Raw genomic sequence first — 16,552 nt, 5'->3', positions numbered from 1 at the left:
TTTCCTAGTGGTGTTTTGGAGAAAAAAGTGAGCAACGGAAACGAAAGAAACATCAACTCATATACCAAACGTGACGCCATCTATTGGGTGGTAAGGTGAAATTTGGTCGTCGGTAGACATTATGGCTCCCTTATTCGATCACAGAAAACAGAGCGAAAGAGAGAGAGAGAGAGTAAAAATAAGAGGAACTCCATTTATTGGAAGCAGTTTTCTAACCCATAATATTCCGTATCTGAACTGTGGGTGAACAATACATATCCTCCACCCCTCCTTTTTCCTCTGGCACTTTTATTCATCCAGCATCCCTCCAAATTTATCCTTCTTTCGTCTCACCCCCCCCCCTCGAGTTTTCTCTTGTATCCTCTGCACTAGGGTCTTTCCGTTCCTTTCTTTTGCTTTCTGTACATTTTCTTCTTTGTTTTTTACTGTAATCTTGTCACTGTTTTGTTCCCATATTTTCATTCGGAAAATTAATCTACGGTTAAGCATTAGTCTATTATCTACTCTCTAGTGTATTAGTAACCACAACAGTATTTAATGAGTTTGGTACCTAATGTTCATTATTTCAAAGGTTTTTCCGTCACAAAATGGATGTTCGAATTCTGATTGATTAATAAATATTTGAACAGTGAACCCATTAATTGCAGAATAGTGATACTACTAGCAACAACTGAAATGGTACACTGAGAACAGACGGCGATATATTGTACAAATATACGGAATCAATATGTTTACTACAAAAATCTGCATGGAGCATACGTTATGCATATGCTACATCTCGCTTAGATGTTACATCATGCCACAATAGAATGTCTTACATCTAACAGTCTTCCTATATTACATACGTTTACGTATGTTACATACGTCTGCTATATGTTATATATGTCCATCTGTATGTGTGCACCTTACCGCCTATACACAGTTCTTTCTTTAATACTGAAACTAGCTATAGATGGAGCACATATAAGTAAAATATTATAAAATGCACGTTTTCAGTATACGTTTGGTTCAGGATGTTACATAAGTCGTACGTTAAGTCATACGTTATCAGTTATACGTTTGGTCCAGGATGTTACATTTAGTCGTACGTTAAGTCATACGTTTTCAGTTATACGTTTGGTTCAGGATGTTACATGTAGTCGTACGTTAAGTCATACGTTTGGTTCAGGATGTTACATATAATCGTACGTTAAGTCATACGTTTTCAGTTATACGTTTGGTTCAGGATGTTACATATAGTCGTACGTTAAGTCATACGTTTTCAGTTATACGTTTGGTTCAGGATGTTACATATAGTCGTACGTTAAGTCATACGTTTTCTGTTATACGTTTGGTTCAGGATGTTACATATAATCGTACGTTAAGTCATACTTTTTCAGTTATACGTTTGGTTCAGGATGTTACATATAATCGTACGTTAAGTCATACTTTTTCAGTTACACGTTTGGTTCAGGATGTTACATATAGTCGTACGTTAAGTCATACGTTTTCAGTTATACGTTTGCTGCAGGATGTTACATAAGTCGTACGTTAAGTCCAAAAACTACAGAATTTGCGCATTTAATCCTACATTTTTACGTACTTCAAGTAGTTTTTTCTCTGTGTAAGAACAAAGAAACACTATTGGTTTATTGGTTAATATTTGAAGGTTCTGTAAAACAGTTTTCTTGATAGAGAAAAATAACATTTTGTGACAGAATCAAATGTGCAGTAAACAGGACTCTCAAATGGAATTTTCTCAAATGGTTTGGTTTCTGGTGTTATTTTGTTGACACTTTTCTTAATACGCTAGTGCATTAAGAAAACAATGAGAACAAACTCTGAAATACTCGTAAACGTAGTAAAACCTATGTATTATTAATGAAGTGAATTAGAATTCAATTATTGATGAAGAAATTTACAAAACTACTGCATTGTAGAACATATTATCTGACATATCGAATGGGCTATCCTGTGGAGAAGCTCTTCTGGGTATTTAACACTTCACATACCATATTTCTTAACTTATTAATAGTAGGTACACCTTTATGACCTGCGGTTAGAGTAGCTGCCTTGGCGTGAGAGACCCGGGTTCGATTCCTGGCGGGAGCTTATGTAGTTCGGATTCCACGTTAATCAGTAGGTTCTGTCTCATATAGCTTCCCTGCTTAACAGGACGTTAAACTCAACTCAACTCAACCTTTATGACCTGACTGTTACACAAACGGAAAAATGCATCAACAACATCGCTCAGAAATTCAACAATATGAAAGTAAAGTATGCTCAATGAAAGATCCTGTGTGATTTTGGTGTGACATGTCTGTTTCCACAAACTAAAGCTATAACTGAACTTTCTCTCTTGAAAATAGCAGTAACTTGGAATTTTGATTAGCATTTCATTACGATAGAACTCCTGTGTGACTATATGATCCAAGTTCGATTCCTACTGGAAATTCTCGTAGTTCGGTTCCCACGTTAAGGTGTAGGTCCACATTTCATATATAGTATTGGCACTGATACAGATGTTGAGCCCTTCACGTTGGCCTGCACAGCTTTGGTAAACATGGTCCCGGATTTTGATTCCCAATGGAAGAGCATTGGATGTCCCACAGCGGATGGATTCACCTTAAAACTGTATATCCATCTTATGTAGTCATGATGTTGAAATATATACGAAAACATCCAACCTTACCAACCAACCACTTTCATTACTTAAACCAATCCACTTGGTAACAACCCTTTGTGGGCCTCAACTGCTCTAACGCCATCTGTTAGCCACCAGCCAAACTACATTCAGCCTAGCGACGAACTCTGGGCCAGTACGCTCCGTCGTCCTATCTCTAACAGGTGTATCAGGAGCTCTTTAGACCTAGTTTCCATCACGTCTTTTATTCACGTGGCTCCCAAGTTTGCCTCACGACGCTAGATGGACGCCGAAAATTGGTTCGAACCCAGGACCACGCGGATGTGAGTCAACACTTTAATCATTAGACTACAGTGCTCCTACAATTTTACTGCTTTTTTTTTTTTTTAGGTATATTACATGATAGCTATATTGAGAATGAGGGACACGATGACTGTGAGAGAGCTAATAGTGAGAGTACGAAAGTCCCTGATTCGATTCCAGGTCAAGCAAGCTCATGGTGGACAATATCGTCTCTATGACTTCCCTCGAGGTTCTCCCGTTTTCTTACACATTCTAATTCCACCAATTTTTCTATAACAATTTACTTTCATTAGCCACTTATCTTCCTTTAGCCTAAAAGGCAAAACGTGAGACGTAAAACGCAAAGTGTAATTTCATAATATTAAGCTTAGAGGCTAATGGAAGAAAGATACGTCAGTTAAAATTATCTCCTGGTTGAATATAAGGTGACTTCAATCACAATAATGACCTAAAATCGAACCCGGGACATTCCAGTTTCGAGATAAATTATCCCTTACTTTTCTTCCTTGGGTATTCCTCGGACCAGCCGCAAATTTAAACACTTTGGAGAACTTGGCGCTAATCTTGACCGCATCATAGATGTTATTAACGAAAATGTACTGAGAATGTACTTAGATGGGATGTAATTACCTTGTGAAATAATTAATAGTAGTCCTGTGGCACCAGAAACCTTTCTTTCTTTCTATCAATAAAAGGGTATTATTTTTACTTGAATGAACGATGCGGAAGTTGATTCTTGTTGGCCGAGCGTTAATTGAAATCCGCAACCGAGATCAAAGTTCAGGAAGAGGGAGAGAATGAGAAAAGGCTAGAAATCAAGGGAGTGAGAGAAAGAGAAGAAGAGATTTGATTGCAAGAAGACCAATGGAAGAAAAGGAAAGGAGAAGAATGGATGACTTTGAGGTAAAAGATAGAGGACGCCCCTCTAAGTGAGGTACAAGTGACATATATCAGGAGAAAGAAGCAACTTCAGTGGAAAGAGATGAGTGTGCAATCGAGGTGTGAGTTTTAGCGTTGGAAGTTTCAAGGAAGATTTCTTTTTCCACAAATACAATGAGCTAAGAAGTCTTGTGTTTTCCCCACTGAATTCATTACACTGAACTTCGTTAGGTAAGAAGTGTACTTAATACCCGAGTGAAATATTGTTCGTGGTTTAAGGGTTGCATAGTAACAGAGGTAATCAAAAGGCACGGTTAGCTAGTACATGAAATTCATCTGTGTTGGCCACAATTCACCATAGGCCTTATTTAAAATAAATAAATAAATAAATAAAGTTAAAGAACTTTCCGAAAGTTATATATAATCCGTAAGAACTCCGAAATTAGCTTTAAAAAAAAGCTAATTAAAATGTGAAGAATAATATATATACCATTGCTTGTAATCAATCGGGTAAAGGCACAAAGTGACTATAAGTTATGAATTCTAACTTTTAACGTTAGTATAAGGACCAAGTTACAGACTAATATGAAGATCCATTAATTCTACAAATTCATTAGTTTTTTTTTTTTAAGTTTAACGTCTCATGATTATGCCTTTTAAGGTAAAGGGCACGGATGATTAATGAAAGTTAATATTATAAAATTAAGTTGTTTGGGGTTCTCTCACCAGAATCTAGAATTACATGCACTAAAGCGACGCACTAGTCACTAGACTAGCCTGGAGGGCTTCAATAGTATGAGTGCTTGTTCTGTACAATTCGTGTCTATGATAGAACCAAATCAAATATCATTTCTGTGACAATTTATATATATATTGCAGGAATATTTGGGATATTTTATCAAAATTATTGTAAACATGTACAGAATGGTTCTAGCTTACTTCCCTGAGGTACACCAGATTAAATTTACTATACTATATTTGGTAGCTTATCACAATAGTAATATTGTAGGTAGACTTTTTTTTAAAAAAAAAAAAAAGAAATCTAACCCTAATTCTTTGTATGGGTGCTGCTGCTATGATAAGCAATGAGAATTTGCCCATAATTGTAACTTGAGTTTTTGCTCAAAAATTTGCGATAAAAAGTGCCCACTAGCAGCTGGTATAAAAACTAAGATTATCAATTATGTGGAAATTCTCTTTACTTATCATTACTTAACCTAAAACACATATGTTGTAGTAATTTTACGACAACAGTGTTGCCAAAGGCCGCATTTCTGTCAAAAAAAACACTCATTTCAGGACTTGCATTAAATAGTCTTTTTACGTGGCAACACTGCATCAACTTTGCCACATTTTCACACCAATGAATAAATGTTGATGCATACTGCACATATACACAGAGATTCAGCCTCAGAAAGTCAATTTTCTACAACTGAATATTGATTTTCTTAATTTTGTACATTTTTTATTTTACGCTTTCTGTGCTCTCTTTCGCCACTACATATAAACGTTACAAATTCCAACATTGGTCATGATCTCGAAAATATCTACATAGAACACGTTTAAATTTGTTTCAAGTCGCATGTCTTTATCGTTCTTGGTTCAAAAGATATAATCAATCACCCTTGGGTTGCGCAACTTTACGGCCACACTGTACTTATCGTACAAATGATCCAAAAAGTTCCAGAAGTGTCATCTCCTATACTACCAAATCTACCTTCAATCCGTTAATACCAAGGATATTATAAAATAGAGGATCTGTCCATACAAGAAAATCGGGAAGCCATACGTCAGAGCTTCGCCACACCTACTCTGCCCACTCCGCGCCACTAAGATCGCGATGTTTCGAGCGAACAATCAAGGCGGAAATGAGAGTAGCCAATCAAACGTGTCGGCTCAGACGATGATCGGTTGTTTTTTGGCTTCATTGAGTTCATATGTTGAAGATACGTATGGGCAGATCCTCTATTTTATAACATCCTTGGTTAATACAGAGTCCGAGCAGTAGGCTCCTAATTCAGGTCATCTATACCCTTGTCATGCGCAGATGGATATTTGTAATATTGTGTAACATCTCTGGTGTGATGAAGAGCGCTATAGAGGGCATCATACAATTATTCCATTGTTGTTTGCCTGCAGCAAAGATCAAAGATTGTATTTCTCAATATTTCGATTATTATGCATAATTAGGGTGTTTTTCACACTTTCTGCTACAAAGTTTGGAAGGTAATTCTACACTCTTAAAGAAGCTTAAAAAAAAAAAAAAAAACATTTTTAAGTCGAAATAGTCTTATTTCCTAAGTTACCAATTTCAAATGTATAAGAAAACTACTTTGACACTACGTATCACAAAAAATGTTGTTTTTACGAAAGCAATGAAGAAAATTTTAGAATCCGCTAAGAGCATCTGATCCTAAATGTGAAGAATACATCACAATAAAGTTTTCATACTCATGTACCTTTGTTTGAGAGTCTCTGCTTCTACGGAGGCTTTCTTCTGAAGAAATTGTTCAAGATTCTCTTCTTACTATGGAGATCTCTTTCGAAGAAACTGTTCAAGATTCCTTACTTCGTATGGAGAACTTTTTCTGAAGAAATTACTTCTGATTCTCTACTTTCTATAGAGAACTCCTTTTGCAGAGATTGTTCATGATTCTCTACTTCCTATGGATAGCGTCTTCAGCAGACATTATTCAAAGTCTTCAATTTTCTGTGCAGAACTCTGTGCAAACATTGTTCAAGGTTCTCTACTTTTTAGGGGGAACTCAAGAGATTTTTAACATTTTCTACTTTATACGGAAAACTCCTTTCTCGATATTCCTAAAGCCCTAAATCGAATATATTGGGTTAGTTGATTTTCTGTTTTAAAAAAAATATTCCACACCGTTGCCTGTAAATCCAACACTTTTTGTGCTAAACAAAATCCCTAGTTACTTTTTCCATATATTATGAAGTTAATAGCTGACTTATATAAACCAAGTTAATTTCTATCTTCCTTCGTATACACTTTGTCGGAAATATCACCTTCCAAATCTTGTAACAGAATTGTTAAACATCCTGTACATTCCATTTTTATTCCGTTCTTCCGATTGTCTGGCTCTGATATTTAAGTTTTGGGACAAGTTTTATAAATATACCATAATTCTGAAAGAATTTTATATAACTCTTCTCAAGGTGAGAAAATTGATTCATTGCGCATTCGTTTTGCACAGACGCATGGATATAGTGCGAGTTTTTAAGTAATGGGATCATAATGAATGTGTTAGACAAATGTCCATACGTATATGTAAAAAGTGCATTATTATTCTAAGTCATTATGCATGTTTACTGGGAGACCATGAGAAAAGTAAGTGGCCCTAAGTGAGTGAGTGAGAGAGACAGAGAGAGAAAGAAAGAAGAATTATCGCGTAACATACATAAACGTGATAGAGGCAGTTATTCTTTTATCCAATTTCGCTGGAAGCTTTCTCATGCAGTTGTGGATAGCGAAAAGGAAGGGAAAAAATAGCCATAATTTGTGGCCACCATTTTGCTAACGCTTGCGGGTTTTCCGTTCCTTCAAGAGAGAGAGAGAAGGTGGCTCAGAGAGATGCTGGAAAGAAGAAGAAGAACGTATGTGTAAGAAGCTGGGGGAGGAGACCCTAAGAAAAGCAAGAAAACGCATTGTGACATATTACTACCCTTAGCGCCCTCGAACTCTGTTTTCCTATGGATTCTGTTAAGGGAAAACCCTTTTTTTGGGTTGTTCGTTTGTTAAATTTTCTTTTTCCTTAACTAAAGCCCTTCGCTGGTAGAACTTAAACGAAAAGGAGGGGTTAGGGGGAGGAAAGAAGTAGCTAAGGAACCACGAATGAAAGTAATCTACTTAAAATTTCCTTAAATGGCACTAATCTATCTGAAGCTGTCCGGTGGAGCCGAATAGATAAAAGCCAATCTATTGAGAAAGGGACCTCTGTTCCTAAAACTTCTTCTAGACGTCAAGGGAAACGAAGAACACTGTCTTTCTATTCTCTGTATGGTAAAGCTCTGCCATACGTCAATTCCTCTCCTTCCATCTACATTCACACTCCCTCTAACTTCCTAGTGCTTTTTGAAATTATCTTTATTCTACAATTTTTCAAATTATCAAACGCTTGTGTTAATTATCTCACGTTTATACTCATTTTACTATTTTTGAAATTTTCTCACACTTATGTTTATTCTATGATTCTCCAAATTATAAATGCTTGTATTTACTCTATCTCCCTTTCAGGATTTCAATTTTTTTAAAGGTAAATTTTAGAATTTCACTCGAACAGCTACTGTTTCCTTACTGTTTATGGTAGGATCATGATTCATACCTCTTTCTTCTCAGAATAGAGCATCCTTTCCAACGGTTCCACCCGCTTGTCCGTATTATACATCAGAAATAGGGAAACGGAGAAAATCGGGGAATATATATTATAAGCATTTCCTACATTATTTGGCCTTGGATCATGATTCAAACGTTATTGTCTTTAGTATAGCAAGTCATTTCCAACGGTACTACACGTATGTCGATATCGTATACCCGAACCGGGAAATTCGGGAAAGACCGGAATTTTTCTGAAAAAATCACCCCCTCGGAATATTTGCGCCCCTTGGGCCCGGACCTGGGTTTACTTAAGAGTCTAAAAAATATGAGAAATACTCAAAGGTGCACACAATCCGTATGCAAAATTTCAATCTGATATCTTGAAAACTAAGGGTGGGAAAAGTTTTTGAAATTTGCCTTATGAAAATAGTCACGCCCCTCCGCCCCCACTTGGCGCCGCCAAGTTGATCGGTTTAAAATCGTCCTGCTAATAATCTAGGATTTCTATAATTAACTCATGTTTGTACTTATTCAACAGCTTTGCAATGAGTATATTTATTCAGTGGTTTCTAAATTATCTCATGCTTATGTTTCTGTTCAAGTTCTTAAAAAATATCTCAGGATGGTGTTGAATTTACTATACTGTCTTAGAAATTATTACAAACTTACATCTATACTGTGGTTTTAAAATTATTTCGTGCTTATATTTCTTTTTTTCTTTTTGAAATTATCTCAGGATGGTGTGCGAATTTACTTTACTGTCTTAGAAATTATCTCAAACTTACATCTATTCTATTGTTTTAGAAATGTCTCATGTGTATTATATGCGTATATTTATTGAGTGGTTTCCAAATTATCTCACGTTTACATTGTTTTCTACATTTTGAAATTATTTCCGGATGGTGAACGTATTTACTTTACTGTCTTAGAAATTATCTCAAACTTATATCTAGTCTATTGTCTTAAAATTATCTCATGCGTGTATTTATTCTACACTTTCTAAATTATCTCACCCTTGAATATTGTTGATTGATTGATTATAGTTTAATGGGGTTGAATACTGTTCTCTCTAGCTCTGGAATTACACACAAATTAAGTAAAAAAAAATGACCAAACCAAATACTTATATATTATTTTCAATCTTGTTACGGCAATATTATCATTGTCTTCATCAACTACCTAAGTCACGTCAAATCTGATAATGTATCAGATGTAGGTAATGATATGTTGCCGACACTGTTAACATGAATAAGCAATAGTAAAGTATTTGCTTTGGTCATATTTTATCTTCATTTTTATTTTAGCTATCTCACACTTACATTTATTTTTCTGTTTTTGAAATTACTGTATCTGATGCTTATATTTATTTTAGGACTTCTCAACATATTTCATGCTAATAGTTATTTGGTAACTTTTAAAGTTATATCTAACTTACTACTGGCATGACAGCCTTTATTGGCTTAAGCTGCTCCAACACCATCTGTTAGCGACCTGCTGAACTAAGTCAAGCCCAACGATGAACATATGGGCAGGGCGTTGCGTCGTTCTATCTCTAACAGGTATTCAGTTAGAGTCCCGAAAACTCGGTCTAATGTGGACCAAAGGGTGGCCGAGTTTGTGAAAATGCCGGGTTATCGGGAGTGGAGTTTAGAAAGAAGTACGAGTGTTTCCTCAGAAAATACAGTACTGTACTTGTACGTATTGTTTGCTTGAGAATATAACAGAGAATAAACAGCCCAATTACCCTTAAACAAAGGAAAAATACCTAAGTTATGAAGGCATAGATGGAGGTTTCACATAGTGCTCACTATGTGAAAATTTATGGGCATTGACTTTGAACGGGTCTGCGCATGGGTTTTTTCTCCCTGCCGAGCTATCTGGATTGCCGGGTTTATGAGTGCCGACTTTTAGGGACTCTACTGTAACGGGAATTTTCTTGACGTAGTAAGTGTCACATCTTTTATTCACGTGACTACCTAATTTGCCTTACTACGCTGAGTGGGCGTCGATTAAAATTACATCACTCTTGTATTTATTCTCATACTTAGACCTGGCTGAAAATGTAATGAATAAATAAGCAAGTACATGATGTCTAGATAAACTAGAAGAAAAGTTGAACTGGTGAATAGTGCACTAACTTAATGAGTTCCACATAATCAGCACATGTTTAACATACTTTCTTAAATTTTTCTATGTGTTCCCGGTTTTAATTACAATATCTTCAATATGATAACATTGTTAAAAGACATCAAATCTAGAAGGCTCAGGTGGACAGGTCATATAGCTAGAATGGAAGTAAGTAGGAATGCTTTCAAAGTTTGGACTGGAAATCCACTCGGAAAACGACCATTAGGAAGACCAAGGCGCAGATGGGAAGACAATATTATGTTGAATCTCGCAGAAATAAGAACACAAAATAGAAACTAGATCCAGTTGGCTAAGGATACTGGAGTCAATGGAGAATTTTTGTGAACGCAGCATTGATCCTCCGGGTTCCATAGGACATAGAGGTAGTTAGTTAGTTATCTTCAATATGATAAGAACACAGCAAACTTATTTGTTATTCTGAATTGAAGATGATACAAATAGAAGAAATTCTGGATTTCTACAACTAACTTTACATTTCAAAATTATCTCGAATAAATCGTAAGAAATTTAGGTCAGGTGAATATAGCGACTCCCTTTCCCGACCCAGTTTCATTCAACCAGTGGTTTATCTTCTACATAAAATTGGGGGTACGGTGGCTTAATGGTAGCATGCTTACTCTGGTGCGTGGGAATCCCTGGTTCGATACCTGGCTAAGTAAGTTTGTGGTGGACAACATCGTGTCCGTGGGTTTTCTCGTGTCTTTTTCCTCCCATTTTCTCATTCCACCAATTCTTTCATTATCATTCACTTGGTTCAATCATCATGTCCCTTAGTCTAAAGGGCATAATCGTGGGACGTTAAACTGAAAAGTTACATTACATTACGATAATTTCTATATGATAAAATAGAAATTTGGCCAGATTTACACACAGCAAAAAACGAGGTGTTGAAACAACACAAAGTGGCTACCACTTTAGCGTGTTACTTGTGTGTCAATTCAACACTGAACACATCGCCTTCAGAGCATATCGGAAATACCACGGTACTGGCTGTGAGTGTTTACAATGGTTTTTTTATTGTTTGGTATAAGCAAAGCTTTGCGAAATATATTTGACACTTATACCAAGGAACGAATAATGTTCAATGTTTTCTGAAACTTGTGAATCATCTGACAACAGTTACACAGATAGCAGTGGTTTCGTCTGGTTCCTTTATCTGTTATTCTTGTATCTTAGCACATATGGACAGAAGATGGCAGAACTGTAGTCTGTGTAACTGTTATCAGACGATTCACAGCTTTACAACAAGGTTATTGTGACTAATTACAGAAAACATAGAACATTATTCGTTACTTGGCATAAGTGCCAAATATATTTCACAAAGTTTTGCTCATATTAAACGATAAAGACCAATGCAAATTCTCTCAGGCAGTAACAAGTTATTTCTGATATGCCCGGAAGGCGATGTGCTTGTCTGATGATGCTGAACAAGACGTTCCACCCCGACTACAACCTACACCCCTTCAGAATTTAATTACAATGTATGTTCTTTCCCATCCTGACGAACACATAGACGACTATCTATTAGCATATCAACCACCAGATTTATCACCCAACATCTATCCATCTTTTGCACCTTAATTCGCCATAACAAGGGCATCATACTGTCTCTCATTATGTGCTGAGTCGCCCCGGCACAAGAAGATAACCCTTCATCTGTCTAATTAACCAATATCACTGTGTTGTGGCGTCTGATTTGCACTGCATCTTTCATCCTATCATACATAGACAATGACAAATATTAAACATACGTTGAATGACGATTATATGATATGAAGATATCAAATAAATGAAATAAAACCTCTTTGCCCTTCCATTTTATCCTTAGTTTCCCTATACCATTTACTTCACTCCCAAGAGAAGGTATTCCGTTCTACGGGTTTTGCATGGTAAAAAAAAAAAAAAAAAAAAAAAAGCTTGTCTGAATTAACACACAAGTAACACGCTAAAGTGGTAGTCATTTTGTGTTGGTTCAACACCTCATTTTTTACAGTGCATTGATTGGAGAAGCAAAGTAAAACTGAAATGAAATAAGGTCTGTATTTTCATGTATCATGATTAGGTTCGTTAGGATAACGAAAGTGAATGATTCATTGTATACAAGAATTAGTAGAATGAGAATGTTGGACCAAACTTGAAAATTCCCAGAAAACCTACGAACGCAACGTTGTGCACCAAAAACTCACAAGGCTGGTATCAAACCAGGGATTTCTCACACCAAACATGAATACTCCGCCACTGAATCATGAAGTTTGAGGAACTCATTGTTATGATACGGAAACATAACAAGTAATGCATATTCTTTAATCTAGAACTTTGACTCGGTAGACTTTCTACTGTACAGAAAAAAGAAAAAAACATAGAAAGTTTTGTGCAACCGAAAACTTGTTTATTTATTCAAGCAAGAAACAAAATTCAATTAATGTATCCGCAAAACTTTTGAATAAACTCAGCAACCGAGTTGTTTATAAAATTAAATATAAGTTATGAACGTAATCCGATATTTTCTAGGACGAAAAAGAACACCCAACACAAAATTCACATTCGCATTTATTTTCAAGTATCCCCAAAGACCTTAGTTCATAATTTAACAACGAGATGTCGCGTAGTAGTTTTGCTCTTTTGAGCGCGTAGAAACTCTCCCAAAAACTTGATTCTTCACTTTAGTTTTCAGAAAGAGGGGTTTGGGAAGGGAGAGAAGAGAAAAGGGGTAAAAACCACTAGTGTTCTGAAAAACCAACCTTGTATTTTTTTCTTTCGTTAAAGAAAAACTTTTTAGTTCTTTCACTACTTTCTTTTTCTTTACGAAGTGAAAAGTTTTTCCATTCTGGGAAGAAAGAATGAAAAATTCTGAACAGCATCTTGGTGCTAGACTTAAAAAAAGAAAAAAAAGGAGAAAACAGAGGATGCTGGGAAGGTAGAAATAGAAGAATTGGAAGTTTTTACAAAGCTCCATCACCTCGAATATAACTTTGGAAAACTGGGCACAAGATAGGGTAAGGTGGGGCAACAGCGAAAGTTGGGGCAACACACACACCAACGTGTATATATATAAAGAGACGATGTATTTCTTCCGCCACCCTTTCCTGTATTCCTATCTTCACACACAATTCCCAAATACGTCGTAAATATAAGATGCTCGTTCCTCTATATATACCAGCTACAACACACACATCGTCTCTTTGGACAAACTTAGGTAATACCAATTTTCTTTTCGAGTAAATTCTTTTAAAAAAGAATTCTTGTTCTTTTTTTTCATTAGTCTTTTTGATATAAAGTTTTCTCTTGCAAACTTTGACACTAGTATTTTTTCCCCTTTCTTTTCAACTGAACTACCTAAAACATTATGGCATATATATTTGTACATTACTGCCATGAACTGTACGTATGAAAGTGGATCAAGGCATAAATTGGAAATAAATTATGGAATCAAAGAAAGTAACCAAATAAACAATCTTTTATTCAGTATATGATTTACTAAAAGATATGATTTTTTTTTTTTAAAAAAAAGTGTTATAAGTATTGATTTCATAACAGGAATAAATGTTGTTTAAACGTTTATCATATACACAAGTTTACGCATAAGCGACACAGTAGTTATGTATTAAATTGCATACTTAGTATTTATAAAAAAAATATATGGCTAACGTAAGTGCATGGCCATCTTAGGTAGTTTTACCATACTATCACTATTCCAAATCCCAAATCTGAAAATGTTTCTTAATTTTATTATTATTATTATTATTATTATTATTATTATTATTATTATTATTATTATTATTATTATTATTATTATTATTATTCAGAAGAGTATTGTTCTTAAAGGTTTTAATTCAATGAGAAACGTAATTGCTAAAAGTAGCCAGTGATCCTTCATAATATTGACTTTTAAAAACATGTAAGATTCCGATTTGCATTAGTAAGTTATATTAGTAAGTTACGAATATAAAAATACATTTACAGTTATACACAAGGTGTACATATAACTTCGAATATATTGCAATGGCCACTTACGAGTTGTTGGAAAGATAGTAGCCTATATTTCAGTGGCGGCGCTAGGCTAGTAATAGTAGCGGGGGGGGGGGGGCAAAATGTGAGGTAAGAAAAGTTTAAGGAGGTGAGGTAACAACATTTGTTTTGCTTTGATTATTATTATTAGTATTATGGTTTTAGTATTATTATTATTATTCACCGGTCGTACATATAAAAATGGGGCGGAGGAGGTGGGGTGGCAGTCACTCTTCCTCGTCCCCTGTAACGCCGCCACTGCTATATTTACACTGCTGTTATGAAAGTTGCAACACAAGGGAGACACTTGTGATTGGAATAAAATTTAAACGGTGTGACAAACATCTTAGCATTTGAAGGCGGCGCTCCAAGTTCTCTTTAAATGCTGCTAGCAAATGAGGGGCCAGCGGTATTGCCACGTTTATTTTGTAAACATCCACTTCTATCTCCTGTCACCTGATCGCGCTGTAGTTTGTCTGCTTAGCTATAGCCACACCCCTTTACCACTTGGCAACGTCGCGCCAGAGCTTGCATTTTAGTCGTTTAGCTGAAATGCCAAGATGTTTGTCACAGGCTTTAGTTCCGTTGCATGACTGTACAGAAATGATTACAGTTTGAAAACTGTAGAGTATAATATATCTAACCTTGATAAATCATTATTGTGCAAAGCCTCCACGTCCTCCAATCAGAGCCTTTGTATGTCGTGGTATCGAATCAAATAGGCATTGAATGTATTACGGAGAAATCATCTGTCACGTTGCTTATATGTGAATCCACACGATATCAACATTGTTCCTTGGAGCACTGGCTCTCAACGTGGGGATTCTCGTTATGAAAGAGACCGCTGAAACAGAGAGGGATGATACACACTATCCAGAGGACGTTTGATGGAAATGCTAGAAAGGAATCTAAGGAAAAAGATGCCTAATATAAGACAAATTACAGAACTAAAAACAAAATTTTATTTTACAAAGCCTGACTTTAAGAATTGAAGCTTTTTCCTGGTTCTTAGACTGCTTCACCCAAGTTTTACGTTCAGCTTTCTGCAAGGGTGAATTGTGGCGGGGGATGCTCAGGATAATCGCATTCACACCGCGGGGCGTTAGGCTCGAAAAGGTTGAAACCGCTACCCTGGGAAATCGTTATGAACAACGTGCCGTCAAACCATATCTTATACCTCACGCATGATCAATGCGCGCCGTGTCAGGTGACTGTGCATCCAGGAAAACAGATGTATTGGTTATTTGTTTTGAAGAAGGCTTACACATTCCAAGATTCATGTGATTAGTCATTGCCCTTCTGAAATGAGGAGTCCGGAGTTGTCTGAAAGAGAGATGAATCATGATCTCTAGAACTCTGATGATGTTGCTCTCAATGCGCAGTACCCGGGATCAGCTTTCGGCCTTTATGGCTATCGGCAACTCATGCTGGCAGAGTGCTCTCCTATAGTAACGTCCTTCACTGTAGCATCGGTTGAAGCGATACTCGTTCTCCAACGTATCAGCCACTAAGGACGACAGCTACAGTGTTCACTCTTCTATTATAGCCTGAGGCTTTGGATCAATTCAATCCGTCTCAAATGTATACTTTCCGCCAATCCAGTGTTCATTCGAATTGTCGGTTTAGGCAAGTTCACATCTGTTATGTTCCAGTGTCAAGCACACGCTGTGAAGAATGTTGTACGGCCTGTTACGGTCATGTGGACAAGATATATATATGCCATACCGTTGTGTGGTCAGATTGCTTGGTCCACTGCGCAATTATCGCTGCATACAATTCTGTTCTGTCCATTACTTTCCCCCTCACACACACATCACTAGCGAGTACGCAAACAACAATTTTGCGACCACCTTCTCGTAGCCGATTATACATTTCCTTTCGAATGCAGTCGTATGTTCGTGTTGAATCCCTTAACATTAGGCAAGGCGCAGTGACACTCATGTTTCCTGCTTGCTTGTTCACGTTCCATTACCTCAACTGCTCCTAAACTGCACTCTTGAATACTATTTCAAACATCGAATCGAAGGCGTCGTGGATCGACAGTTCAATGGGATGCGCTATTCCACTGAAATTGAAATCGTTCTTATGTTACACTTTCCATTCAAACCCGATGAGTTTGGATGTATTCCTGTCATTTCTGTTTTAAATGTTAAGTCTCTAACCTGATAAACAAACCAGCAACATTGCTAGTGGTGATAGCACACGGTCTAGTGTCCAGGCAGGGGAAATGCATAGTGCATTATGGGAATCTTTACCTT

General features: G+C 36.4%; 1 protein-coding gene across 1 annotated transcript in view; it reads left to right on the top strand.

The window, feature by feature from the left end:
* Positions 1-16,552, top strand: part of LOC145678863 (homeotic protein ultrabithorax-like) — a 755,760-nt gene that overhangs the window by 461,959 nt on the left and 277,249 nt on the right. The gene's annotated exons all lie outside the window — the stretch shown is intronic.

Source organism: Thermobia domestica, chromosome 2 (genome assembly GCF_964235325.1).
Source record: "Thermobia domestica chromosome 2, izTheDome1.hap1.1, whole genome shotgun sequence".
Lineage (NCBI taxonomy): Eukaryota > Metazoa > Arthropoda > Insecta > Zygentoma > Lepismatidae > Thermobia > Thermobia domestica.
The sequence above is the reverse complement of the archived record's forward strand: the minus strand, read 5'-3'. Positions and strand labels throughout refer to the sequence as shown.